The sequence below is a fragment of the Phyllobates terribilis genome, unplaced genomic scaffold (genome assembly GCF_046119375.1).
Source record: "Phyllobates terribilis strain yellow unplaced genomic scaffold, ASM4611937v1 Scaffold_13__5_contigs__length_258822181, whole genome shotgun sequence".
NCBI classification, from domain to species: domain Eukaryota; kingdom Metazoa; phylum Chordata; class Amphibia; order Anura; family Dendrobatidae; genus Phyllobates; species Phyllobates terribilis.
In genome coordinates, this window is record NW_027362773.1 from 166280447 (window position 1) to 166306505 (window position 26059).

Sequence of the window (26059 nt, forward strand, 5' to 3'; positions counted from 1 at the left end):
GAAGCTGCCGCGCTGCATGCCGGGATCTGTAGTTCTAAACCGGTGACTGTGAAGAAAAGGCGGGAATAGTGCTGCTGAGGCGATGAGTGAGGTGAGCAGTGATGGTGGCCAGTAATGGTCCATGCACATACACTACATGTGTGAGTATACAGATTATATCGGTAATGGAGCCTCGTCCTCACAGGCGTACGGGGCAATTTACCTCAGAGTCGGAGCCTCGTGTTTTATACGTTTTTATTTCAGTTTTGTTTATTTTGTGGTTTTCCACTTTTTTTTTTTTTTTTTAAAGTTTAACAAAAAACCGTACAGACCGGTGACCCGCGAGCCCAAACTGAGTCACTTTATCGTTACTTCATGTGTCGCCTGGAGAGATGGCCGCCCGGTGACATCATGGCCGACAAGAAGAAGCAATATGGGGCTGTTAGCTGACCCGCTGCTGCCCTCACGGGGGGCCGCTGCTGCCCTCACGGGGGGCCGCTGCTGCCCTCACGGGGGGCCGCTGCTGCCCTCACGGGGGGCCGCTGCTGCCCTCACGGGGGGCCGCTGCTGCCCTCACGGGGGGCCGCTGCTGCCCTCACGGGGGGCCGCCGCGCAGTCAGACACTACAGAGGTTTATTGCCAGTTAATATCTGCAGCCGTTCTTGAGATATTGATGCTTTTGTTTACAGCCTGTTGCCATGGAGACCGCCCGCCCGCCGCCGCTGTCTTGTAAGCACTGCGCCAGGTTAGGAGGTAATCCAGCTTCAAAACAGTGTTTACGTAGAAAAGAGCTTGTAAGCGCTGTGCGCGTTCTGTCCAGCTGCGGTGGTCGGTCTCCATGGCAACTAGCTGTAAACAAAGGAAAAGGTGATAATATCACAAGAACGGCTGCAAATGTTAACATGCAGTAAATTAGAAAAGTGCTTGTTTGTATCAACTATTTCCATCTATGAAGGGAGATACGCACCGGGGGTGTCGCGGCCATGTCGGTATGGTGTCTTTTTTTTGTCACTGGACGTTGTGCTGCAGACGTCACAGTTCTGACGATCCGGGAAGTGAGCGCTTTGTATTTTTTCTGTGGGACGTGAAGGTGTAGTCCAGCAGCACTTTACAGGGGTCTTCTAGGACTTATGCACCGATGATCTCTCCTTTCAGTGATCGTTAGCAGATCGTTGGGCTTAGACCCCCGTACTCCCACTCATCAGCTGACTGCGGCTGCTCCATACACCATGTAGTGGCCGTTCTCGATACTACAGCGCTGATCACCTTCACGTCAGTAGGAGCTGCAGTACCGAGTTTGACCACTACACGGTGTATATAGCTGTTCACATCCAGCCATTGCAGGTGAGCGCTCATTGTGGGGGTGCCAGGTGGACCCCCACCAATCTGATATTGATGACCTGCGCTAAGGAGCCTGGCTGTACAGAATGAAATAATAGCCTCAGCTGATCGGTGACGCTTATCTATAGGTTTAAAAAGCAAAAACCATCGGCTCTGAAACCATAAGTACAGCTCATAATCTTCAAAATCCAGTTTTCATCAGGGGCCACGTAATGTAATATACGGCCGTCACAGAATAATGAAATGTTCTGCAACTTTCTAATATATCTTGTATTTTATTTTCAAGATCTCTACTTGATGTCAGTGAATAAGGACATTGAGAGACAGGAGACCCATCCGATGGACTGAGCCCTCGTTTTATAACGGGCACCATATTGGGGCGCTCTGCCTCATCCGATGGACTGATCCCTCGGTTTATAACGGGCGCCATATTGGGGCGCTCTGCCCCATCCGTTACCTCTGGTGCAAGTCGGACCCCGTTGACTCATCATTGAGTCCTTTAGGTTTAATCCTGGTTACTAAGAAGCTCCCCCAATATTGCCAGATGTACAAAGCCCCTAAAACAAGCCGTCCACTGTGATTTTGCTGGGACGAGTTCTTAGTTTTCTTTGATGTTGCGGTTTCCATTATTCACATATTTTTGGTTAATTGATCATTTGAGACCTTATAAAATGTTGCATCATTTTTTTTTCCACGGTGGTAATCCAGGGCTCCAGTGGAGGACAAAGCCTGTCTGATTCTGTTTTTTGCAGACTTTTAAAGCTTATTGAATGGATCGGGCGACATCTTACCCAACAAAGGAAATAAAAAAAAAAAAAAAAAAAAAAAAGTAAATTCATTAATTACTGTGCGCAATTCTGATAAATCCACCAGCAAATTTGCCATTTAAATGTCGCTGTTCTGTGATTAAAAATAACATTTAAATGGTAGTGCTTGGAACCAGTTCCGGCCTCTGCCTTTACGGGCAGACGACGGCTGTGTAACACAGCTGGTAGCTGCCGAGTATGGTGCTCAGCTCCCGAACCTACTCCGTACAACCGCCACAACCATATGATGTAAATGTATATACCTGTATTGTGGTCGCCAAAGGGTTAAAGTGGCGGTGAGTGACTATACGCACTGCGGCCACCGTGAGACTCGTTCACATTGCAGCTTTTTTTGCAAATCCTGAAGCAAGTACTCCCAACTGTTGTCAAACTACAACTCCCAGCATTTCCCTGACAGCGTCTGTATTTCTGATCATTTTTTTAACTTAAACTCCACAGTTATCTTTTTCAGATAAACGCTGTTTGTGAGGCCGGCCTATAACTAGTTAACGCCCTACTGGACAACTTATCACATTAATATTCCATCTGGACGGAAGTGAACACTTCATGTCAGATCCATCACTATCCCGCGATCACCCCCAGCCGGCTCCTATCCAGGGTTGGAGTGATTGTCCCCTGTGACCGGTCAGGATGGAAGCTCTTCACCCTGGGATCAGAACGCTGCCCCCCGGTGGGCAGTACAACTTCAAAGCCTTTACCAAGTGGACGATGACTACTCATGTGGCTTTTTGTATCTGACGTCCCATTAAAATATTTTCATAAATAGTTGATTGATACTTTGTAACGGAGAGGTACAACCCCCATCATTCTGGAATGTTCCGGAGAGGGGTTGTTGTGCTGCACTTTGGGTCAGTGACACTCGGGCTGTGGGAGAGCGACCGCTGAGATCCCTGTTTTCTTTGTAAGATGGACAAGGCAATGTTTACCATTGAGAAACACAGATCAGATGGGTATAAAAGCCTCACAGCATGGAGAAGCGGCAAAATAACAACTGAAGCCGATCGGTGACGCTGATCAGCATGTGACCATCATCTCTGAATCTTGTAATCGCTTTTGGTTATAAATCGGTTATCATTGATATTACAGCATCTAATCAGGCGCAGCAATATCTTGTGTTCGGTCCATTAACAACTCATGACCTGGTGAACTTCAAAATACAGGTTGTATCAGGGGCCAATTAATATAATATACAGCCGTCATTGTGTAATGAAAGGTTCTGAAACTTTCTATTATACTCTATATATTTTATTTTCAAGAGCTTGGTGTCAGTGAATAAAGACATTCAGAGACAAAAGACCCATCCGGACTAAGGCTGTATTGTCAGCACATTGTGGATATAGCTTATATCTGAATCCACAATGTTCTGCTCGATCCGATACCTATGGTGCCGGACAGACACTGCTGACTCATCATGGGACTCCGTCAGGTTTGATTATAGTTTTTCTATTCTTCTTACAGGAGGATTCGCCCTGAATGCAGCCTATACTTTTCTCTGAGCCTTAGGCTCTGACTGCAGTGAGAACAAGTCCCTTGTCCTTCTTACACACATGAAGGACAATGTGTCGTGCCCATTATAGCCATGATTCTGGAATAGAAGAGGACAGTTTAGGAGAATCATGTGGTCTATACATTGGACATGGCATCCGCTGCTATCTGGGCCCTAAAGCCAATCAGCAGAGAAGATCGCCCCATGTATATATAGTATCCACAACGCTGTCCTGATCATCGTTATTGGCACCCATGAAGTGTAAGTACATAATGTGGAATCTCCTGAAAAAAGTGAAACAGTTTTTTGTATAGAGACTCGTGTTCAATATAAAAGAGCAAATGATAAGGAATAATTTAAAACAAAAAAAAAAAAGGGAGTAAAAATAAAAAAAACTAAAGCTGCTGTCACTTGTATTGGCACCCTTTACATTAGTTTAGTATGGAAACATTTTGATTCGCCTGTGGTAAATCACAAAAGAGATTGTCCTGTGATTGACTGTCGGCGCCCATGTGACATGAATTTGCCAATGAATGATGAGTTCAGTGTTTTAAAAAGCCACATGGTAGGCCCTGTTCCTTTGTCACAATGGTGAAGACAAAAGAGCTGTCTGAGGACATCAGAACTGCTATTATTAGCAAATACAAGACTTCCCGAGTGTATAAGTCCATCTCCAAAGGTCATGGTATCCCAGTTTCAACAGTGAACAATGTTATTAACCAGTTTGACAAGCATGGAACCGTCAACAACTCCCTGGACATGGGGAAAATAGGAAAATTGACAAGAGATGTCTTCAAAGGTTGGTGCAAATGGTGGAAAAAAACACCACGTCAAACATCCAAAGACCTGAAGGCCAACCTGGAACAGTCTGTGGTCATGGTTTCGACAAGTACTATATGCCCCAGACTAAACCAAGCAGAGCTTTCCATTGTTGAAGAAAATGCATAAAAAAGGAACAGCTGATCTTTGCCAAAGAGTACCTTGATAAACCACAATCCTTTTGGGAAAATGTTCTGGGGACAGATGAAACAAAAATAGACCTTTTTGGCAATGCAAAGCAATAGTTTACTTACAGGTGGCGCAATGAAGCTTATGAGGAAAAGAACACCTTACCAACAGTTAAGCATGGTGGAGGATCCATAATGCTGTGGTGTTGCTTTGCTGTGTCTGATACCAGAGGCCTTGACCGTATCACAGGAATCATGAAATCAGAGAATGATCAAGAGATTTTAGAGCGAAATGTCCGACCCAGTGTAAGAAAACTTGGTTTGAGTTTAAGATCATGGGTCCTCCAGCAAGACAATGACCCAAAGCACACATCCAAAAGTACACAGGAATGGTTGAAGAATAAAAAATGGACTGTTTTAAAATGGTCAGCAATGAATCCTGACCTCAATCCCATTGAAAATCTTTGGGGCGAGCTGAAATCTGCCATTGGGAAAAAGAACCTGCAAACATTCAAGAGCTCGAACAAACTGCAAAGGATGATGGGAGAAAATTGCAGAGAAGAGCAAGAAGCTTATAGATGGCTGCAAGAAACGTGTGGAGGCTGTCAGCAATGCCAAAGGGGGGGCCACCAAGTATTAATTAGGGGGGCCACCAAGTATTAATTAGGGGGGCCACCAAGTATTAATTAGGGGGGCCACCAAGTATTAATTAGGGGGGCCACCAAGTATGTATTAGGGAGGCCACCAAGTATTAATTAGGGGGGCCACCAAGTATGTATTAGGGAGGCCACCAAGGATTAATTAGGGGGGCCACCAAGGATTAATTAGGGGGGCCACCAAGGATTAATTAGGGGGGCCACCAAGGATTAATTAGGGGGGCCACCAAGGATTAATTAGGGGGGCCTTTATTGCTGCATATGCTGGTTATTCTGTTTCTTCATTGAAATTGCAACATGGAAGTTGGAAACAAATGTTTTATTGTTATATTACTTTGGACCACTAATTAAAAAATCCTGAGGATATAACTTTGGTACATTTCCATTTATTTCTGAAGATATTGTGCAGTCTATGAAAAAAAATGAAGGGGAGCCGATAATGTTGATCAGCAGTGTATGAACATTGTAAAGGGACGTTGGCCTCGCAAGACCCCTCTGTAACCCAGTATTAGTGGCTTCCATTCGAGCCGTCTGTGTATTATTTATTATGCGTTGCTTATATAGCTACTTCATATACCGCAGCGCTTTACAGACATTATCATCACTGTCCCCATCGGGGCCCACAATCTACATCCCCTTTCAGTCTTTGGAGTATGGGAGGAAACCCACAAAATATGAGGAGAACATTCAGACTCCTGGCAGATGTTGTCCTTGGTGGGATTTGAACCCAGGACCCCAGCGCTGCAAAGCAACATTGCTAACCACTGAGTATTATGTAGATTGCCATTCATCTGAATGACTGCCATGTAGTACTACGTTTTCCCTGCCGTGAAACCGCCGGACCGGCTGTATGCTTTTCCGGCGACTACTCATGTAAAGGGGTCTGGCACTGATTCTCGTCGCTGCTCCCGTTGTCAGTCATTGTCTGCAGCGCTGTAGACCTATCACTGAGCTCAGTGGCTCTGTGCGTCTTGTGCCATCAGCTTTGGCGGAGCCACTGAGCTCAGTGATTGTCTGCAGCGCTGTAGACCTATCACTGAGCTCAGTGGCTCTGTGTGTCTTGTGCCATCAGCTTTGGCGGAGCCACTGAGCTCAGTGATTGTCTGCAGCGCTGTAGACCTATCACTGAGCTCAGTGGCTCTGTGTGTCTTGTGCCATCAGCTTTGGCGGAGCCACTGAGCTCAGTGATTGTCTGCAGCGCTGTAGACCTATCACTGAGCTCAGTGGCTCTGTGTGTCTTGTGCCATCAGCTTTGGCGGAGCCACTGAGCTCAGTGATTGGCTGCAGCAATGTCGACATGATGTCAGCGCTGTGGACAATAAGGCAGCAGCAGTGGGGACTCGGCAGTGGACCCGGGGAGGGTGAATAAATCGCAGTTTGCTTTTTTTTTAAACCAATTGCTCCTGGAGAAAGGCGTTTTCTGAAAATGTAATACCTCTTTGAGCCAACCGCCTGCTTCTAACGGAAGTTACTCTTTAATTATTTAAGAAGTGTTCTGGTGTAATGTAATGAAGGTTAGGGTTATTGTGTATTAAAAAAAAATCCTGTATTTTTCTAATAGACTTTTTCTTTCCATTCCTCACCATTTCCAGGTCTTTGCTTACCTCCGTGAATCAAAGCTTTTTAGTTGACTTGTACACAGATTAACAGTGTTTGTGGGAATAAACTGAGTAACTGGACATGATGCAAATGAGACAACAAGCAGAGATCTTGCAAGTGGTGAGAGATTGCATAGAAATCCTTTATATTTATATTGCTCGCTTATATATCGCCATTGATGCCGCAGCTTTACAACGTCAATCCGCAGCCCCCAAATACTCAAGTATCGCATCAATTCACTCATATAACATTGTAGAGTTGATGCTCTGTAACTGTTGGGAGGTGGGACAGCCTTCCATCTAATTCAGCGTGTTATAATCAGTTCCTTGCTCATGGGACAGCCTTCCATCTAATTCAGTGTGTTATAATCAGTTCCTTGCTCATGGGACAGCCTTCCATCTAATTCAGTGTGTTATAATTAGTTCCTTGCTCATGGGACAGCCTTCCATCTAATTCAGTGTGTTATAATCAGTTCCTTGCTCATGGGACAGCCTTCCATCTAATTCAGTGTGTTATAATCAGTTCCTTGCTCATGGGACAGCCTTCCATCTAATTCAGTGTGTTATAATCAGTTCCTTGCTCATGGGACAGCGTTCCATCTAATTCAGTGTGTTATAATCAGTTCCTTGCTCATGGGACAGCCTTCCATCTAATTCAGCGTGTTATAATCAGTTCCTTGCTCATGGGACAGCCTTCCATCTAATTCAGCGTGTTATAATCAGTTCCTTGCTCATGGGACAGCCTTCCATCTAATTCAGCGTGTTATAATCAGTTCCTTTCTCATGGGACAGCGTTCCATCTAATTCAGCGTGTTATAATCAGTTCCTTGCTCATGGGACAGCGTTCCATCTAATTCAGTGTGTTATAATCAGTTCCTTGCTCATGGGACAGCATTCCATCTAATTCAGTGTGTTATAATCAGTTCCTTGCTCATGGGACAGCGTTCCATCTAATTCAGTGTGTTATAATCAGTTCCTTGCTCATGGGACAGCCTTCCATCTAATTCAGTGTGTTATCAGTTCCTTGCTCATGGGACAGCCTTCCATCTAATTCAGCGTGTTATAATCAGTTCCTTGCTCATGGGACAGCGTTACATCTAATTCAGTGTGTTATAATCAGTTCCTTGTTCATGGGACAGCGTTCCATCTAATTCAGCGTGTTATAATCAGTTCCTTGCTCATGGGACAGCCTTCCATCTAATTCAGTGTGTTATAATCAGTTCCTTGCTCATGGGACAGCCTTCCATCTAATTCAGTGTGTTATAATCAGTTCCTTGCTCATGGGACAGCCTTCCATCTAATTCAGTGTGTTATAATCAGTTCCTTGCTCATGGGACAGCCTTCCATCTAATTCAGCGTGTTATAATCAGTTCCTTGCTCATGGGACAGCCTTCCATCTAATTCAGTGTGTTATAATCAGTTCCTTGCTCATGGGACAGCGTTCCATCTAATTCAGTGTGTTATAATCAGTTCCTTGCTCATGGGACAGCCTTCCATCTAATTCAGTGTGTTATAATCAGTTCCTTGCTCATGGGACAGCCTTCCATCTAATTCAGCGTGTTATAATCAGTTCCTTGCTCATGGGACAGCCTTCCATCTAATTCAGTGTGTTATAATCAGTTCCTTGCTCATGGGACAGCCTTCCATCTAATTCAGTGTGTTATAATCAGTTCCTTGCTCATGGGACAGCGTTCCATCTAATTCAGTGTGTTATAATCAGTTCCTTGCTCATGGGACAGCCTTCCATCTAATTCAGTGTGTTATAATCAGTTCCTTGCTCATGGGACAGCCTTCCATCTAATTCAGTGTGTTATAATCAGTTCCTTGCTCATGGGACAGCCTTCCATCTAATTCAGCGTGTTATAATCAGTTCCTTGCTCATGGGACAGCCTTCCATCTAATTCAGTGTGTTATAATCAGTTCCTTGCTCATGGGACAGCCTTCCATCTAATTCAGTGTGTTATAATCAGTTCCTTGCTCATGGGACAGCCTTCCATCTAATTCAGTGTGTTATAATCAGTTCCTTGCTCATGGGACAGCCTTCCATCTAATTCAGTGTGTTATAATCAGTTCCTTGCTCATGGGACAGCCTTCCATCTAATTCAGTGTGTTATAATCAGTTCCTTGCTCATGGGACAGCCTTCCATCTAATTCAGCGTGTTATAATCAGTTCCTTGCTCATGGGACAGCCTTCCATCTAATTCAGCGTGTTATAATCAGTTCCTTGCTCATGGGACAGCCTTCCATCTAATTCAGCGTGTTATAATCAGTTCCTTGCTCATGGGACAGCCTTCCATCTAATTCAGCGTGTTATAATCAGTTCCTTGCTCATGGGACAGCCTTCCATCTAATTCAGTGTGTTATAATCAGTTCCTTGCTCATGGGACAGCGTTCCATCTAATTCAGTGTGTTATAATCAGTTCCTTGGTCATGGGACAGCCTTCCATCTAATTCAGTGTGTTATAATCAGTTCCTTGCTCATGGGACAGCCTTCCATCTAATTCAGTGTGTTATAATCAGTTCCTTGCTCATGGGACAGCCTTCCATCTAATTCAGTGTGTTATAATCAGTTCCTTGCTCATGGGACAGCCTTCCATCTAATTCAGTGTGTTATAATCAGTTCCTTGCTCATGGGACAGCCTTCCATCTAATTCAGCGTGTTATAATCAGTTCCTTGCTCATGGGACAGCCTTCCATCTAATTCAGCGTGTTATAATCAGTTCCTTGCTCATGGGACAGCCTTCCATCTAATTCAGCGTGTTATAATCAGTTCCTTGCTCATGGGACAGCCTTCCATCTAATTCAGCGTGTTATAATCAGTTCCTTGCTCATGGGACAGCCTTCCATCTAATTCAGTGTGTTATAATCAGTTCCTTGCTCATGGGACAGCCTTCCATCTAATTCAGTGTGTTATAATCAGTTCCTTGCTCATGGGACAGCGTTCCATCTAATTCAGTGTGTTATAATCAGTTCCTTGCTCATGGGACAGCCTTCCATCTAATTCAGTGTGTTATAATCAGTTCCTTGCTCATGGGACAGCCTTCCATCTAATTCAGCGTGTTATAATCAGTTCCTTGCTCATGGGACAGCCTTCCATCTAATTCAGCGTGTTATAATCAGTTCCTTGCTCATGGGACAGCCTTCCATCTAATTCAGCGTGTTATCAGTTCCTTGCTCATGGGACAGCCTTCCATCTAATTCAGTGTGTTATAATCAGTTCCTTGCTCATGGGACAGCGTTCCATCTAATTCAGTGTGTTATAATCAGTTCCTTGCTCATGGGACAGCCTTCCATCTAATTCAGTGTGTTATAATCAGTTCCTTGCTCATGGGACAGCCTTCCATCTAATTCAGTGTGTTATAATCAGTTCCTTGCTCATGGGACAGCCTTCCATCTAATTCAGTGTGTTATAATCAGTTCCTTGCTCATGGGACAGCCTTCCATCTAATTCAGTGTGTTATAATCAGTTCCTTGCTCATGGGACAGCCTTCCATCTAATTCAGCGTGTTATAATCAGTTCCTTGCTCATGGGACAGCCTTCCATCTAATTCAGCGTGTTATAATCAGTTCCTTGCTCATGGGACAGCCTTCCATCTAATTCAGCGTGTTATAATCAGTTCCTTGCTCATGGGACAGCCTTCCATCTAATTCAGCGTGTTATAATCAGTTCCTTGCTCATGGGACAGCCTTCCATCTAATTCAGTGTGTTATAATCAGTTCCTTGCTCATGGGACAGCCTTCCATCTAATTCAGTGTGTTATAATCAGTTCCTTGCTCATGGGACAGCGTTCCATCTAATTCAGTGTGTTATAATCAGTTCCTTGCTCATGGGACAGCGTTCCATCTAATTCAGTGTGTTATAATCAGTTCCTTGCTCATGGGACAGCCTTCCATCTAATTCAGTGTGTTATAATCAGTTCCTTGCTCATCCATAAACCTTTCAAAACTTTCTTCATTTTCCATTTTTTTTTTTTCTTGCTTTTAGGCCACAAATCCGCCACATGGAAACCAGGAAAAAGGGAATGTAAAACACGTCACCGACTTTCAGATGAGTGAAGAAATATTTCTTTCTGCGTCTTGCGCTCGTTTCCTACAGACACAAGAGGAGATTTTCATGATTGTGACGCTGGAGGAGGAAAGCGAATGATTCTTCTCCCGGACGTTTGGAATGATTTTGCAGATGTCGGTGCAGGAGAAAGGTAAGTTTTTTTTTTTTTTTGTTTTTTTTCTATATGGATAGAGGATTGAGGATTGTACTAATATGACACGGTCATTGTTTAAGTAAAGCTGTTGTCCAGCTGAGAAAAGAAAACACTTAATATAATGCCATTTAAGTTTATACAAATAATATCCTTATATTATGGCAGCTGCCCTAATCCTCAGCAGCTTTGGGCGCGATACAGGAGAGCGTTTTTTGTGTCGGCGCCACATCAGGGCTGTGTGTGAAGGGGGCTGGCTGATAATCTCGATAACTAAGTAGAGACCCCCTTCAAACACAACACTGATGACCACCAGAATCATTCTCCTGTGTCCAGAATAAGCTGTAACTGCTGACTGGCGGGAACGGATGGAGATAACAGAAGCTTCGTTAGTAATGTGTGTTCACACGCTGCGGTTATTCACTCTGGATTTGCAGGAAAAAAAAAAACTGCAGCTTCTTAGGCTATTAATGCTTTTTTTTTTTTTTTTTTTTTTTTAGAATTGCGCCACAGGATAAGAGTCACATATCACTTTGATGCGGATTCCTTGTGAGATCTGCACCAACTCAACTTCACTACTGAAGTGAAAAGGCTGCAAAAAAAAAAGTGATGGTGAAGAAAGAAAACGTTAAAAAACCGCGTCAGAACTCATTGAAAAACCTCAAGCATTTCTCTTGAAAGCTGCGTCAGTTTTTTCCACACTCCAAAAATCTTAGTATAAACATAACCCCCATCATCCTCCCCCCCCCCAAAAAAAAAAGCATGTGGAAAAAGCACATTCAAAACGCAGCAGATCTGAAAACTGGTTTGAACAAACACATGGGTTTGTCATGTGGATTTCTCTTGGAATCCACGTTGGATTTTCACTCCTGGAGACCATGGTTTTAGAGTTGCACCAAAGTGGATGTAATTTTACCAAAATCGAAATCTTTTTGTTTCTAATAATATCTTTTGCAAAAAAAAATCGTTCTGCGATACGGATTTCAAATCTTTGCAATGTGTGAAGGTGACATGTTTATGATAATGCAGGTCTCTGGCAGGTCGCACATCTCTGAAGCAGACAGGTTCCTTCTACATTGAAATGAAAGCTGGCATGTGCCATGTGCATGCGGAGTAATACCGGTGACCAGGAGTCGCTGTGGACCCTACGAGAGATGTCACCAGGAGGACACATCCCATACAGGCAGATAATAAGGAATGTAGATTGTATTTATCTTGGAGCTCGGAAGCGTTTCCTGCTGTGCGGTTACACTATCCTTCTCCATGCTCCATCCTGGAGCTGTTGTTTTTACATCTTCCCCCGGCAATTCTCTCCACGTAGACCTCGTTAATGTCTGATCTCTGTTATGCATCCCTCTTTACTGACTGGTCTATGTCATTCCAGCCCTTTACTGTCAGCTCTCCATTTTGCACCCCTCTTTACTTTCTGATGCCCATCGTACGCCCCTCTATACTGTTGTACCTCTACTGTGCTCCCCTCTTTACTGTCAGATGCCCGATGGGCGCCCCTCTTTACTGTCGGATGCCCGATGGGCACCCCTCTTTACTGTCGGATGCCCGATGGGCGCCCCTCTTTACTGTCGGATGCCCGATGGGCGCCCCTCTTTACTGTCGGATGCCCGATGGGCGCCCCTCTTTACTGTCGGATGCCCGATGGGCGCCTTTCTTTACTGTTGGATCTCCAGCTATGTGCCCACGATGCGGAAATGCTCTGGATTTTTTCCTGAGCGTTTCTGCATCTCCCTGGCAGAAAAAACGCATTCGGATTGTACATGCGGATTGTGCATGCGGATTGTACATGCGTTTTTCCTGCCAGGGACATGCGGAAGTGAAGCGTTCTTCCCTTGCATTTCCGCATGCGGGTTATCAAGCGCTTTCCAAGCGATTTTTAGCATCACTTGGAAAGTGCTTGACAACTTGGTCACACTATATAAATCCATGCAACCGGCATATATAGTGTGACCGAAAGAATGGTAAAAAATAAATATACTTACCTTCTGATGGCCCCCAGTGTCCTTGTCTCGGCTTGCTGGCAGCTCGCAGTAGATTAAAGGACCTGCTGACGTCAGCAGTCACATGACCCGTCACATGACTAAATGACGTCACCGCAGGTCCTTTTAGTCTACCGCGAACTGCCGGCAAGCCGAGACAAGGACACCGGGGGCCATCAGAAGGTAATTATAATATTTCTTTCTTATTTTATTCTTTTAGGCTGTGTGCCCACTATGCATTTTTCAAGCGTTTTTCCGCAGAATTTCCACAGCGAAAACGCTTGGTAATACGAGCCCCATGGTCCCCAATGATAATCCGGATGTTCTGTGCACATGCTGCGGAAATTTCCGCTGCGGATTATCATTGCGGAAAAATACCCAACATGTCCATTAATTTTGCGGACACGCAGCGTAATTGCCGCCATTGACTTGCATTGAAACGCATATTATCCGTGTCGGCACATGTGCACATACGGATATTATGCGATTCTATGTGCGGATGGTACCCGGGTTTGGAGAAGAGGAGACTCTCCTACAGACTAAGTATAATCTTTATTTTTTATTTTTTACCATTCTTCTTTTTTTTTTTTTTTTTAACTATTACTTGGTCACACTATATATGCCGGCTGCCGGTTGCATGGATTTATATAGTGTGACCAAGTTGTCAAGCACTTTCCAAGTGATGCTAAAATCGCTTGATAACCCGCATGCGGAAATGCAAGTGAAGAACGCTAGACAAAAGCTTCTACCTGGCGGGAAAAACGCATGTAAAATCCGCATGTGTTTTTCCTGCCAGGGAGAAGCGTAAAAAATATGCAGCATTTCTGCATCGTGGGCACTTAGCCTTATTGGTACTATGGTACCCGGGTCCGGAGGAGAGTCTCCTGTCCTCCAGACCCGGGTGCCATCTGCACATTGAAACTCATGGAATCCGCATCTACAGATCCAGTGATGCGGATGCCATGCGATCCAATGCAAGTCAATGGCGGCGAAAACGCAGCACTTCCGCAAAATAATTGTTAGTGCTGCGGATTTTTCCGCAATGATAATCCGCAGCAGAAATTTCCGCAGCATGTACACAGCACATGGGGATTATCATTGGGGAATGTGGCAGACCTTCTACCGAGCGTGTTTTAAGCATTTTTGCAGCGGAATTGCCGCTGCGCAAATGCTTAAAAATGCATAGTGGGCACACAGCCTTAGTCCAATGTTAAAATTAGGAAAATCTTGTGCAAATGCATCTGTACATGTTGTCCATAATCCATGTGTAGGAAATGGGGAGGGTGGGGTGGAAGGAATGGGATAAGGTGCCGTTTTACCAGTTGCTTTTTGAACAACACATGTTCTTAAACTTAGTATTAGTAAATGTATTTATACCAAGTTTAAGAACATGTGTTGTTCGAAACGCGACTGGTAAATCGGCACCTTATCCCATGTCACCCCCCCCCCCCCCCTCCCCATTTCCTACACATGGATTATGGACAGCATGAACAGATGCATTTGCACAAGATTTTCCTGATTTTAACATTGGACTAAATAAATTTCAAGTTTTTACTTGCCTTGATGTCCGGTGAGCTGGATCTGCTTCTCCTACTTCGTTGCCCCTCTTTACTGTCGGATCTACGCTGGTCACCCTTCTTTACTATCGGAACCCCAAAAGGCGCCCCTCTTTACGGTGGGAGCTCCTCTGTTTGCCCCTCTTTACAGTGGGAGCTCCTCTGTTTGCCCCTCTTTACAGTGGGAGCTCCTCTGTTTGCCCCTCTTTACGGTGGGAGCTCCTCTGTTTGCCCCTCTTTACGGTGGGAGCTCCTCTGTTTGCCCCTCTTTACGGTGGGAGCTCCTCTGTTTGCCCCTCTTTACGGTGGGAGCTCCTCTGTTTGCCCCTCTTTACGGTGGGAGCTCCTCTGTTTGCCCCTCTTTACAGTGGGAGCTCCTCTGTTTGCCCCTCTTTACAGTGGGAGCTCCTCTGTTTGCCCCTCTTTACAGTGGGAGCTCCTCTGTTTGCCCCTCTTTACAGTGGGAGCTCCTCTGTTTGCCCCTCTTTACAGTGGGAGCTCCTCTGTTTGCCCCTCTTTACGGTGGGAGCTCCTCTGTTTGCCCCTCTTTACGGTGGGAGCTCCTCTGTTTGCCCCTCTTTACGGTGGGAGCTCCTCTGTTTGCCCCTCTTTACGGTGGGAGCTCCTCTGTTTGCCCCTCTTTACGGTGGGAGCTCCTCTGTTTGCCCCTCTTTACGGTGGGAGCTCCTCTGTTTGCCCCTCTTTACGGTGGGAGCTCCTCTGTTTGCCCCTCTTTACGGTGGGAGCTCCTCTGTTTGCCCCTCTTTACGGTGGGAGCTCCTCTGTTTGCCCCTCTTTACGGTGGGAGCTCCTCTGTTTGCCCCTCTTTACGGTGGGAGCTCCTCTGTTTGCCCCTCTTTACGGTGGGAGCTCCTCTGTTTGCCCCTCTTTACGGTGGGAGCTCCTCTGTTTGCCCCTCTTTACGGTGGGAGCTCTTCTGTTTGCCCCTCTTTACGGTGGGAGCTCCTCTGTTTGCCCCTCTTTACGGTGGGAGCTCCTCTGTTTGCCCCTCTTTACGGTGGGAGCTCCTCTGTTTGCCCCTCTTTACGGTGGGAGCTCCTCTGTTTGCCCCTCTTTACGGTGGGAGCTCCTCTGTTTGCCCCTCTTTACGGTGGGAGCTCCTCTGTTTGCCCCTCTTTACGGTGGGAGCTCCTCTGTTTGCCCCTCTTTACGGTGGGAGCTCCTCTGTTTGCCCCTCTTTACTGTCGGAGCTCCGCTGGTCTCCCCTCTTTACTGTCGGAGCGCCGCTGGTCTCCCCTCTTTACTGTCGGAGCGCCGCTGGTCTCCCCTCTTTACTGTCGGAGCGCCGCTGGTCTCCCCTCTTTTTACTGTCGGAGCTCCTCTGTTCGCCCCTCTTTACTGTCGGAGCTCCTCTGTTCGCCCCTCTTTACTGTCGGAGCTCCTCTGTTCGCCCCTCTTTACTGTCGGAGCTCCGCTGGTCGCCCCTCTTTACTGTCGGAGCTCCGCTGGTCGCCCCTCTTTACTGTCGGAGCGCAGCTGGTCGCCCCTCTGTTCGCCCCTCTTTACTGTCGGAGCTCCTCTGTTCGCCCCTCTTTACTGTCGGAGCTCCGCCGGTCGTCCCTCTTTACTGTCGGAGCTCCGCCGGTCGCCCCTCTTTACTGTCGGAGCTCCGCCGGTCGCCCCTCTTTACTGTCGGAGCTCCGCCGGTCGCCCCTCTTTACTGTCGGAGCTCCGCCGGTCGCCCCTCTTTACTGTCGGAGCTCCGCCGGTCGCCCCTCTTTACTGTCGGAGCGCCGCCGGTCTCCCCTCTTTTTACTGTCGGAGCTCCTCCGTTCGCCCCTCTTTACTGTCGGAGCTCCTCTGTTCGCCCCTCTTTACTGTCGGAGCTCCTCTGTTCGCCCCTCTTTACTGTCGGAGCTCCTCTGTTCGCCCCTCTTTACTGTCGGAGCTCCGCTGGTCGCCCCTCTTTACTGTCGGAGCTCCGCTGGTCGCCCCTCTTTACTGTCGGAGCTCCGCTGGTCGCCCCTCTTTACTGTCGGAGCTCCCCTGGTCGCCCCTCTTTACTTTCGGAGCTCCGTTGGTCGCCCCTCTTTACTTTCGGAGCTCCTCTGGTCGCCCCTCTTTACTTTCGGAGCTCCACTGGTCGCCCCTCTTTACTGTCGGAGCGCAGCTGGTCGCCCCTCTTTACTGTCGGAGCGCAGCTGGTCGCCCCTCTTTACTGTCGGAGCGCAGCTGGTCGCCCCTCTTTACTGTCGGAGCGCAGCTGGTCGCCCCTCTTTACTGTCGGAGCGCAGCTGGTCGCCCCTCTTTACTGTCGGAGCGCAGCTGGTCGCCCCTCTGTTCGCCCCTCTTTACTGTCGGAGCTCCGCCGGTCGCCCCTCTTTACTGTCGGAGCTCCGCCGGTCGCCCCTCTTTACTGTCGGAGCTCCGCCGGTCGCCCCTCTTTACTGTCGGAGCTCCGCCGGTCGCCCCTCTTTACTGTCGGAGCTCCGCTGGTCGCCCCTCTTTACTGTCGGAGCTCCGCCGGTCGCCCCTCTTTACTGTCGGAGCTCCGCCGGTCGCCCCTCTTTACTGTCGGAGCTCCGCCGGTCGCCCCTCTTTACTGTCGGATCCCATTTTGCTTTACAGTATAAAGGATTTTCCTAATCTGGAGCCTGAACATTTCCCCTGGAGCCGCAGCTGTTTTATCGATTGGCAAATGATAACTTTCATTTTATAGGAATTCATAAAATGTTCTCCGCTCCGTATAAGGAAAAGAAGGGATCCATATAAGGGATCAGCGTCATGTTATGGCACGGATACTTACATTTTTATTCTGAGCGTTTTGATTTTTTGCAGCTTTCTTTTCTGTTTTTGCAAGAACAAAGCGGCATCATTGTAAGAGAAGATGTCAAATATTATTCCGCGTTATTCTTTTGTATATTAACTTCTCATCCTTTCCAAGATCTCATCTTGCTGTCAGTTAATGAAAATAGATTTGTTTACATTCCCATGTTAAAAACCTGTCCTAACCTAATGCTTCTCACAGCTGAGTGTTTGTTACAATGTATTCTGGTCTCCGGGGACCTATCAGTGCTTCTCACCTGGACACCAGCCCAGCGAAAACCTGAAGATGAAGACTAAACCACCCTAATGGCGCAAGGTAGAAAGAGAAGACAAATGGGCTCCATCTTTGGCCCATCCCTCCTCCTCCCAAAACCGTTCCTCTCCCTTCATTTAACCCTTGACTAACCACTGTTTCCCACTGGAAGATGTCTCGTTGCGCCCGCCCTTGTTCACCTATGCCGGTGGCGTAGCTTGGTCAGCACCTCCCTGGCTCTGACCTCTTTTTTTTGCAATGTCAGATATCCGTATATTTCAGATTAACGGCCTGTTAGTGAATATTGGTAGGAGGTGATTTATATCGCAAAGCACGATCCACGCTTCAGTATCGGGAAGTTGAGGTTTTTATGCCCTGCATCAAAGTATTTTGGCAGGAAAAGACCCCTTTCCATCATATCACTATCATTGCAGAAATGCAGCATTTTCTTTGTCACATTCCAAAATATTCCGTGATTTTAGAGATTAAAACCAGCTGCGAGCTCCGTGTCCTGCTCCAGTACGTCCTGAGATAAAACAGTAAGTCAAATCTGCAACTAAACAACTTCACCCCCTGCGCTCCCTCATTTAACACTTATGCAAAGTGGAATCTATACTGTGTCCTCAGTACCCGGGGGGTACACGTGGAAGTATATACTGTATCCTCAGCACTCCGGGGGGGTACACGTGGAAGTATATACTGTATCCTCAGCACCACGGGGGGGTACACGTGTAGGTATATACTGTGTCCTCAGTACCCGGGGGGTACACGTGGAGGTATATACTGTATCCCCAGCACCCCGGGGGGTACACGTGGAGGTATATACTGTATCCCCAGCACCCCGGGGCGGTACACATGGAGGTATATACTGTATCCTCAGCACCCCGGGGGGTACACGTGGAGGTATATACTGTATCCTCAGTACCCGGGGGGTACACGTGTAGGTATATACTGTGTCCTCAGTACCCGGGGGGTACACGTGGAGGTATATACTGTATCCCCAGCACCCCGGGGCGGTACACGTGGAGGTATATACTGTATCCTCAGCACCATGGGGGGTACACGTGTAGGTATATACTGTATCCTCAGTACCCGGGGGGTACACGTGTAGGTATATACTGTATCCCCAGCACCCCGGGGGGGTACACGTGTAGGTATATACTGTGTCCTCAGTACCCGGGGGGTACACGTGGAGGTATATACTGTATCCCCAGCACCCCGGGGGGTACACGTGGAGGTATATACTGTATCCCCAGCACCCCGGGGCGGTACACATGGAGGTATATACTGTATCCTCAGCACCCCGGGGGGTACACGTGGAGGTATATACTGTATCCTCAGTACCCGGGGGGTACACGTGTAGGTATATACTGTGTCCTCAGTACCCGGGGGGTACACGTGGAGGTATATACTGTATCCCCAGCACCCCGGGGCGGTACACGTGGAGGTATATACTGTATCCTCAGCACCATGGGGGGTACACGTGTAGGTATATACTGTGTCCTCAGTACCCGGGGGGTACACGTGTAGGTATATACTGTGTCCTCAGCACTCCGGGGGGGTACACGTGGAGGTATATACTGTATCCTCAGCACCACGGGGGGGTACACGTGGAGGTATATACTGTATCCTCAGCACCACGGGGGGGTACACGTGGAGGTATATACTGTATCCTCAGCACTCCGGGGGGGTACACGTGGAGGTATATACTGTATCCTCAGCACCACGGGGGGGTACACGTGGAGGTATATACTGTGTCCTCAGTACCCGGGGGGTACACGTGGAGGTATATACTGTATCCCCAGCACCCCGGGGGGGTACACGTGGAGGTATATACTGTGTCCTCAGCACTCCGGGGGGGTACACGTGGAGGTATATGCTGTATCCTCAGCACTCCGGGGGGGTACACGTGGAGGTATATACTGTATCCTCAGCACTCTGGGGGGGGTACACGTGGAGGTATATACTGTATCCTCAGCACTCCGGGGGGTACACGTGGAGGTATATACTGTATCCTCAGCACTCCGGGGGGTACACGTGGAGGTATATACTGTATCCTCAGCACCACGGGGGGGTACACGTGGAGGTATATACTGTATCCTCAGCACCACGGGGGGGTACACGTGGAGGTATATACTGTATCCTCAGCACCACGGGGGGGTACACGTGGAGGTATATACTGTATCCTCAGCACTCCGGGGGGGTACACGTGGAGGTATATACTGTATCCTCAGCACCCCGGGGGGTACACGTGGAGGTATATACTGTATCCCCAGCACCCCTGGGGGTACACGTGAAGGTATATACTATATGCTCATTATCCCTGAAGGTACATCCAGAGGTATATACTGGGTCCTCAGCACCCCTGGGGGTACACGTGGAGGTATATACTGGGTCCTCAGCACCCCGGGGGGTACACGTGGAGGTATATACTATATCCCCAGCACCCCTGGGGGTACACGTGGAGGTATATACTGTATCCCCAGCACCCCTGGGGGTACACGTGGAGGTATATACTGTATCCCCAGCACCCCTGGGGGTACACGTGGAGGTATATACTGTATCCCCAGCACCCCTGGGGGTACACATGGAGGTATATACTGTATCCCCAGCACCCCTGGGGGTACACGTGGAGGTATATACTATATCCCCAGCACCCCGGGAGGTACACGTGGAGGTATATACTGCATCCTCAGCACTCCAGGGGGTACACGTGGAGGTATATACTGTATCCTCAGCACTCCAGGGGGTACACGTGGAGGTATATACTGTATCCTTAGCACCCCTGGGGGTACACATGGAGGTCTATATGATATCCTCAGCACCCCTGGGGGTACACGTGAAGGTATATACTATATGCTCATTACCCCTGAAGGTACATCCGGAGGTATATACTGGGTCCTCAGCACCCCTGAGGGTACACGTGGAGGTATATACTGTATCCTCAGCACCCTTGAAGGTACATCCGGAGGTATATACTGGGTCCTCAGCACCCCTGAGGGTACACGTGGAGGTATATACTATATCCCCAGCACCCCGGGGGGTACACGTGGAGGTATATACTGCATCCTCAGCACTCCAGGGGGTACACGTGGAGGTATATACTGTATCCTCAGCACCCCTGGGGGTACACGTGGAGGTATATACTGTATCCTTAGCACCCCTGGGGGTACACATGGAGGTCTATATGATATCCCCAGCACCCCTGGGGGTACACGTGAAGGTATATACTATATGCTCATTATCCCTGAAGGTACATCCAGAGGTATATACTGGGTCCTCAGCACCCCTGGGGGTACACGTGGAGGTATATACTGGGTCCTCAGCACCCCGGGGGGTACACGTGGAGGTATATACTATATCCCCAGCACCCCTGGGGGTACACGTGGAGGTATATACTGTATCCCCAGCACCCCTGGGGGTACACGTGGAGGTATATACTGTATCCCCAGCACCCCTGGGGGTACACGTGGAGGTATATACTGTATCCCCAGCACCCCTGGGGGTACACATGGAGGTATATACTGTATCCTCAGCACCCCTGGGGGTACACGTGAAGGTATATACTATATGCTCATTACCCCTGAAGGTACATCCGGAGGTATATACTGGGTCCTCAGCACCCCTGAGGGTACACGTGGAGGTATATACTGTATCCTCAGCACCCCTGAAGGTACATCCGGAGGTATATACTGGGTCCTCAGCACCCCTGAGGGTACACGTGGAGGTATATACTGTATCCTCAGCACCCCGGGGGGTACACGTGGAGGTATATACTGTATCCTCAGCACCCCTGGGGGTACACGTGGAGGTATATACTGTATCCTCAGCACCCCTGGGGGTACACGTGGAGGTATATACTGTATCCTCAGCACTCCGGGGGGGTACACGTGAAGGCCTATACTGTATCCTCAGCACCCCTGGGGGTACACGTGGAGGTATATACTATATCTTCAGAACTCCGGGGGGTACACGTGGAGGTATATACTGTGTCCTCAGCACTCCGGGGGGTACACTTGGAGGTATATACTGTGTCCTCAGCACCCCTGGGGGTACACTTTATCCCCAGCACCCCGGGGGGGGTACACGTGGAGGTATATACTGTATCCCCAGCACTCCGGGGGGTACACTTGGAGGTATATACTGTATCCTCAGCACCCCTGGGGGTACACATGGAGGTCTATATGATGTCCTCAGCACCCCTGGGGGTACACGTGAAGGTATATACTATATGCTCATTACCCCTGGGGGTACACGTGGAGGTATATACTGGGTCCCCAGCACCCTGAGGATACACGTGGAGGTATATACTGTATCCTCAGCACCCCTGGGGGTACACGTGAAGGTATATACTATATGCTCATTACCCCGGGGGGCACACGTGGAGGTATATACTGTATCCTCAGCACCCCTGGGGGTACACATGGAGGTCTATATGATGTCCTCAGCACCCCTGGGGGTACACGTGGAGGTATATACTATATGCTCATTACCCCTGGGGGTACATGTGGAGGTATATACTGGGTCCCCAGCACCCTGAGGATACACGTGGAGGTATATACTGTATCCTCAGCACCCCTGGGGGTACACATGGAGGTATATACTGTATCCTCAGCACCCCTGGGGGTACACGTGAAGGTATATACTATATGCTCATTACCCCTGAAGGTACATTCGGAGGTATATACTGGGTCCTCAGCACCCCTGGGGGTACACGTGAAGGTCTATTCTGTGTCCTCGGTACCCCTGGCGGGGGGGGGGTTACACGTAAAGGCCTATACTGTGTCCTCGGCACCCCTGGGGGGGGTACACGTGAAGGCCTATACTGTGTCCTCGGCACTCCTGTGGGGGGTACACGTGAAGGTCTGTACTGTGTCCTCGGCACCCCTGGGGGGGTACACGTGAAGGTCTATACTGTGTCCTCGGCACCCCTGGGGGGGGTACACGTGAAGGTCTGTACTGTGTCCTCGGCACCCCTGGGGGGGGTACACGTGAAGGTCTATACTGTGTCCTCGGCACCCCTGGGGGGGGTACACGTGAAGGTCTATACTGTGTCCTCGGCACCCCTGGGGGGGGTACACGTGAAGGTCTGTACTGTGTCCTCGGCACCCCTGGGGGGGGTGGTACATGTGAAGGTCTGTACTGTGTCCTCAGCACCCCTGGGGGGGGGTACATGTGAAGGTCTATACTGTGTCCTCGGCACCCCTGGGGGGGGGGTACATGTGAAGGTCTATACGGTGTCCTCGGCACCCCTGGGGGGGGTACATGTCTGTGTCTTCAGTACATAAGGGGTACACATGGAAGTAGACCTAGAACAAGGTGACATGGCAGCATTGTTTTCTGTATATTAAGAGCAGCAATCACAATGCTTTACACTTTGTAGCTGAAGTTTGCTGCTTGTTGAATGTTTTTGTATAGATAAATCTATTAATGCCACATCAGTACTGAGAGGAGCCCGATTACCGGAAAGGCACAAGCTTCACTCGTAAGTGTCGAAACACATAAAACCTATTTAGTTTTGTAGTTAGTGAATCTCGTCCCAGATCCCTTCTGCATCTTTGTGTGTTACTTGCGGTAGCGTCTGCCTCTCAGTAGATTGCTTTATTGTGGGGAGCGCTGCAGTGGGGTTCACTTGACTTTTGGCACATTCGGAGTGCTGCGGAGCTGCAATCCTCCCAGACCCGTTCCCCCCCCCCTCCTTCAGCTCCTTTCCTGGCGGTTTGGGTTTAGGATTTCACATTCATCTCCCAGTGACGGCTCGTCCCCACTTCCTGTCTTTGCAATTTTTTTTTTTTCCCAGTTTCCACAAAAATTAGTTTCAGGCTCAGAGATCAGAGGTGGAAGGAGGATCCGCGCCGTTCTGCAGCCGCCGCCGCGCCGTTCTGCTGCCGCTCCGGTACGTGGACTTTACCTCATTTCTTGTGATGCTGCAGATCTCAGTGACATCTAAAGATGAGAGGGATACAAAGTGTGGTGGTACCTAATCCGGGGAAAGAGTTCCTCCTGTCACACACAGGTGTAGCAGAGCTGGGCACAGATGTAGTGCGGAGGAATATGTCACATATATCAGAGCTGCTTTTACCTGACAATATTACACGTGATAGGATTAGATACAGTGGCTCAGCAGGCAGTATCACAGATGGCAGGATTAGATACTTGTCCAGCAGGTGATCCTATTGGGAGCAGGCCATGTTCTATGGTCCTTGTATGCAGTGTATGCCCACCACAGACCGGGAAACGGACCACCAGTGGCCTATGTGCTAATGTGGAGAAGATGGCAGGCCATTAATATGGTTGTATGGGCGGCAGCTCTGCACCTGTCCAGGTGTGAATGAGCACAGAGCTGCATGTGACCGGCCGCTCATGTTCACCTTCACTAGGGTTTAGATGAGCTTGTTTTGAGGGTCCTTATACAGACCTCAGTGCATGGACCAGCTGAATTAATAGCCCCATAGACATGTATGAGGCTGTTATTTCGGATCAGGGAGCCACGGTCGCTCCAGCGTTCTGGTTCGTCCACTGATCATGAAATACAGGCTGTGTGAACCTGGCGTAATATGTCACTGATTATTGAACATGAGACCTCGTGGTCTTGTAGGGTCTCTGAGTCTGTGGGCTCATATAATTTTGCTTTGCATCACACGCAGTATTACTCGGCTATCCTTCCTAAATGTACAGCTTATAGGGGACAATACGGAGGTAAATCCAGGTGTGATTGTCTACAGGCGGCTCTGCACGGTAAATGCCTTCTTGTCCTCCCAGTCACTGCGATCCTAATGATAGGGTCAGGATTATTTTTACGTGGGTCTGATCGGAGGTTAACCCTTTCCAGACGATGATTGTGAATCCTTATAATATGCTACAGAGCTCTGATAACCAGACACGACCTTCTAGACTTTTCTCATGAGGCCGCAGACAGCGAACTGTTCGTATTCAGTTTTGTTTGGCCGATGGTCATTTTTTAGTTTCTGGATATGGATTTGGTGAGGTCATCTCGGTAGATAAGGACACAGCGCACTTAAAGGGATATTCTCCTCTAATGGGATTTCGCTAAAATCGATGGAACGGTGAACGAGCTCCGGACCCTCCATTTTTCATGATCAGATGGGGTCATCTGCTTCATTGCACGGATCGCAATGTGATGTATAACCCAGGACGGGCTGAGAGGAGGAACGGACAGGACTTGGCTGAGAGGAGAGATGGTACGGGCTGAGAGGAGAGATGGTAGGGGCTGAGAGGAGAGATGGTAGGGGCTGAGAGGAGAGATGGTAGGGGCTGAGAGGAGAGATGGTAGGGGCTGAGAGGAGGGCAGCAAAAAGATAGAACAAGCTTTGAAGAGACATGACGACAAGTTTGGTTTGGAAGTAGCTGGATATAAGGAGATGAGTGTTTATGGTCTAGACCAGGGGTGGAGAACTTTTTTACTGCCAAGGGCGATTTGGATATTTATACCATCCTTCAGGGGGCCGTACAAATAACGTGCTAAGTCCACCCACAAGGTATGTCCTGACGCTGGCACTGGCGTCAGGACGTAATCTTTCATTGCGAGGACCGCAGCATTTAGTAGTGAACACTGCGTGTGCTCACAGATCAAGAAGAAAGCTAAAGGCTGGCGGCCTCAAAATACAGCTACCGGCCCAGGCACTGCGGACCCCGGGAATCTGCTTGGGGGGGCCGGATAAAAGGTCATTGAGGGCCTGAGGTTTCCTACCCCTGGTCCAGACTCTAAACCTGTGCAGTGAGGAACCATTTGGGTGCAGCCCCCTATTATTATTGGGGTCAGACATAGAGGTTCCCATTGTTTTTTACCCCCTCTGTTCTCTACTGGATCCTTTTTTTCCCACAGTAAATAGTGCAGCAATATGCAGATTACTCCCACGGCAAGAAATCACACGTCTCCTTTTCTCTTTGGACATGTACATATCGAAGACACTGAGAATTTTGTACCATGGAGTCGTGTGCAGCAATGTATTACCATAGCAGCAAAGTGGAAAAGATCTTACACAATCTCATCCACAAGTTGAGAATAAAGCCGCGTAAAATGTCCAATTCTGCAGAATGCAAAGGGTGAACTGTGCAGGGAATCTATAGCCGGTCCACAATGAAATCTGCAGCAAAAACTAAAGGATATTTCTGTTGCTGCTGCAGAATCTGTAGTATCCGCCTCATGTACTCCGTAGGTGCATTTACATCGGCCGACTAACCTTCTCAGGAACGCTCCGTGCACAATAACCGCTGCCAATGAACAAGCAAAACGCTTCTTCATCTGGTGAAATTATTTTAAATTTAGGTTTAGAAATCATCGTTCTTCACAGCTCATTTGTATAAATAGGATTCCTACTGCAGAGAAAAGTGGCAGCCCATAGATCGTCCATTGCACGTCGTTTACTAGTCTGCCTGTGTGAACCTCCTCATACACGACCGCCGATGAGTATATAT

General features: G+C 48.3%; 1 protein-coding gene across 2 annotated transcripts in view; it reads left to right on the forward strand.

The window, feature by feature from the left end:
- Window positions 1-3629: 3629 nt before the first annotated feature.
- Window positions 3630-26059, forward strand: part of DENND2B (DENN domain containing 2B) — a 433939-nt gene continuing 411509 nt past the window's right edge. Inside the window, exons 1-3 of one of the 2 annotated variants that reach the window (XM_073659026.1) lie at window positions 3630-3894; window positions 6829-6955; window positions 10820-11033. The gene's annotated coding sequence lies outside the window, so the exon portion shown is untranslated. Of the gene's footprint in view, window positions 3895-6828; window positions 6956-10819; window positions 11034-23373; window positions 23517-26059 lie in introns of those variants that run through there. The other variant, XM_073659025.1, reaches the window with a different exon arrangement.